Genomic DNA, 3941 nt, shown 5'->3' with positions numbered 1-3941 from the left:
CTGGATGACATAACTAAAAAATGTAACCTAAGGAACATCTGACACTTTGAATAAAAATATTCTCAAGTACAGATGACTATAAAAATTTATCATGAATTAGGCCATAAAGCCTCAACAATCTTACCCAAAAAAGTATGCAATTACATTAGACATTAATACTACAAATACAAATTTTTAATTCCCACTTATTCAAAATTTATTTTTCAAAGCCCTGATAAATGACTCATGGATTAAAATAAGGTCATAATGGAAATTTTAAAATATCTAGAACTGATTTAAAAATTTTTTTATTTTATTTATTATCTTTTTTTAGCAGAATAATCTCAAACACATTTTATTGAATAGAGTTTTTTTATTTTTTTCATCTTTTTTTTTCTTCCAAGTTTTTATTAAATCCTATTTAGGTAACATACAGTGTAATATTAGTTTATGGTGTAGGATTTAGTGATTCATCACTTATATACAACACCCAGTACTCATCACAAGTGCCCTCCTTCATCCCCATCCCCTATTTAACCCCTCCCCCCCAACCACCTCCCTCTGATAACCATCAGTTTGTTTTCTATAGTTAAGAGTCTGTTTTCTGTTTCATCTCTTTTTTCTTCTATGTTCATCGTTCTGTTTCTTAAATTACACATATGAGTGAAATATCGTATTTGTCTTTCTCTGATTGACTAAATTCACTTAGCATAATACTGTCTAGTTCTATCCATGATAAGTATACTTTTTTATTATTTTTTATTAAGTTCAATTAGCAACATATAGTACATCATTAGTTTTTGATGTGGTGTTCAATGATAGAACTGATTTAAAATTTTTTAAATTATATATCAAAATTTATGTGATGCAAGAAAAGCAGTGATTCGAGGGCAATTTATAGCCTTAAACAGGACTATTGAAGGAAAAAATTGAAAGCTTCAAAATTAATGAATTAATTGTCCATCTTAAGAGATGGGAAAAGGGAAAACAGGATAAAACTAAGGAAAATACAAGATAAGAGATAAGAAAACAAAGAATAGAGAAGACTAACAAAGATAAAATGCCGAAATATGACTATTTGGAAAAACTAACAAAATAAACTTTGGCAAAATTAATCAAGATAAGTAGAGAAGAAACACAGATGATTTTATAAATAAAGACAATTATTTCAGGAAAAATAGGAGTTAAAATGATTTTAAAAGACTTCTACTTCCAAACAAGACAGAATCAGGGACCAGATAGACTCATCTGCCAGAAACAACTAAAAAAAAAAAAAAGCCCAAATAAATGGAACAGTAGTTTTTAGATATTGGTCATTACACAACAATTGACAGTAAGTGATGCCAGAGAGACAGGAAATTTGAAGGGAGCCCCACAATCACCTAGGAGAGTTTTCGGACTTCACCTCAGTAAAGATCTGTTGTATCTGTAACACACTACTAGCAGGGATGTAAATTAGTGCAACCACTTTGTTAAAGAATTTAGCATTATATTCTATAGTTGAAGATTTACATAGCCTGTAGCCTAGCAATTCATTCCACTCCTAGGTATTTATCAAAAGCAATTCTAGCACGTAAAACGCTGTTCATATCAGCGCTGTTCACAATAGCAAAAATCTGAAAACATCACTAATGTCTATCCACAGTAACCTGGATGAATGAACCATGCTATATATACAGAGCAGGCAGAACTAATTAACTACACAGGGACTTGTTGCCATAAGGATAACTCCTATCAATACAGTAGTAATGTGGGAAAAAAAAGTACCTAAAGAATAGGTTGAACATGATACTTTTTGTAAAGTTAAAAACAATTAAAGCCTACATTAGAATAAGTAAAAAGAGGGGCACCTGCGTGGCTCCGTGGGTTAAGCTTCCAACTCTTGGTTTTGGCTGAGATCATGACCTCATGTGAGATGGAGCCCCAACTGTCCGCTTGCTCAGGGGTGTCGGCTTGAAGAGTCTCTCCCTCTGCCCCTCCCCCTACGGGTGGGCACACACAAGCAGGTGCGCGCCTCTCTCTCTACAACAAATAAATACATCTTAAAAAAATAATAATAAGTAAAAATACAATTTATCCATATAAAAAGGAAAGCAGCTCCCACTTCCAGGAGCTTAGCTGTATTTTTCCCTATTCCTCCCACTAAGTATAACTAAAAACCCTGCATATAATGTATAAGACAAACATCATGCTGTACATTACATCCTCATGACTTACAAACTGTTAGTTTTACTTTTGACCCCCTTCACCTATTTCACACACCTGGGATATGCCTGGAGTATTGGTGACTCCAGCCAACAGAGCAGCACCCAGTAGCCTCCGCCTGCTGGTTCTTAGAGTTTATCATAGAATTTTCTCTTCACCTACTCAATCATGTCTTCTTACATAAGCAGTCAGCAAAAGAAGACATGTCTTTTTCCAGAGACCAAGAGATCTAGTTTTGCCCGCTACAGTTTCCTCAGCTCAGCCAGTCGCTAAACTCACATAGAAACCACCATTGTACCCCATGGGGAGACAATATAGAAGTTAAGAATGAAGATCAGAGTGGGGGGCTTCCTCAGGCTTGTCAGCTGGCACGACATGACCTCCTCCTGGCTGCGAAGAGCTTAAAGATTGACAAGACACCTGAAAAGATAGATGCTCTTGTTCATCAGTAAATCAGCAGTCATGGTGCCTAGGCTATGGAGGTTCTTCAAAGTCTGTACCTCTGTAAACAAGGTGCCATGTCATGGTATTCCTGGCAACTGACCTTTTCAGAATGGAGATATGGTGAACAGACATCAGGGTCTATTACAACAGCTGCCCTGGAGACACTCAGAAACATTTTTGCTGGACAACAGTGGACGAATGTGGTAACCACTCAGTGGAGGCTGCCAAGAGGTGTAGAGATGAAGCAACTGCAGCGCACAGAGCTGGGCTCCCTTCTCTGTAAACTGCAAACACAATCGGCCACAGAACTCATCAGAAAGGTTTGCAAGTCTGTCCTCGATTTGTGGGGTCGCGGGGCAGGGAGGACTTTCTTCACCTCTGCAGGATGGATGGGGCCAAGTCTTTGCACGCAGCTGCCCCCCAGGACCCACGGCAGCAGCAGGAAGGGATGGCAGGGGCCACTGGGGTCACCACGTCCAGGTCCTGGTCTGCATCTGTGAACCCCGACCCGCCGCACTTCCTCCGGCCCAGCCGGGTCCCACTCGACAGAAGCAAGAAGCTGTCCAAATTCTTCCACTGGCAGTCGCGTTCCACACACTCCGGACCCACCGCGTGCGCACCTCGCGGGCGGACCCACCGCGTGCGCACCTCGAGGCTGGATCAGCTACAAGCTCTTCCAGTGCAAAGTTTCTGCGCTGCACCTCGCCCGCGTACCCATCTACGATCGCCTTTGCGGGTTAAACCGCATTCTCCAGGACTGCTTTCGCGGGGCTGCCTCCCGTATGGAAATTGCTTTTCATGAGCACAAAGAGCACCGCTTTACATGGCTTCTTCCTCCTGGAGTTGAGATGCAGAGATCTCCTGCCACCTCCACTTCACTGCCTGGTGCAGGAACTCCTCTACTTCCCTCTCCAAAAGGACGTTGGGGTCCCAAAGCAGCTGGCTTTCTATCTCAAAAATGTTCTTATTCTAACAGGTATGAAGTAATATCTCATTGTGGTTTTCATTTGCATTTCCCTGATGATGAGTGATATTGAGCGTCTTTTCATGTGTCAGTTGGTCATCTCTATGTGTTCTTTGAAACAATGTCTGTTCACGTCTTCTGCCCGTCTTTTAATTGGATTATTTGTTTTCTGGGTGTTGAGTTGTATAAGTTCTTTATATATTTTATCAGATATGTCACTTGCAAATATCTTCTCCCATTGAGTAGGTTGTCTTTTAGTTTTGTTGGTTGTTTACTTGGCTGTGCAGAAGTTTTTTATTTTCATGTAGTCCCAATAGTTTAATTTTGCTTTTGTTTCCCTTGCCTCAGG

General features: G+C 40.0%; 1 pseudogene; it reads left to right on the top strand.

Moving 5' to 3' along the window:
- The first annotated feature begins 2248 nt into the window (after positions 1–2248).
- On the top strand, positions 2249–3430 carry LOC112820038 (methionine aminopeptidase 1D, mitochondrial pseudogene; annotated as a pseudogene).
- The last annotated feature ends 511 nt before the right edge of the window (positions 3431–3941 follow it).

This window comes from Callorhinus ursinus, unplaced genomic scaffold, assembly GCF_003265705.2.
Source record: "Callorhinus ursinus isolate GAN/ISIS: 27379988/994484 unplaced genomic scaffold, GSC_fseal_2.0 scaffold1, whole genome shotgun sequence".
NCBI lineage: Eukaryota > Metazoa > Chordata > Mammalia > Carnivora > Otariidae > Callorhinus > Callorhinus ursinus.
Note: the sequence above shows the minus strand (reverse complement) of the source record. Positions and strands in the feature narration are given on the sequence as shown.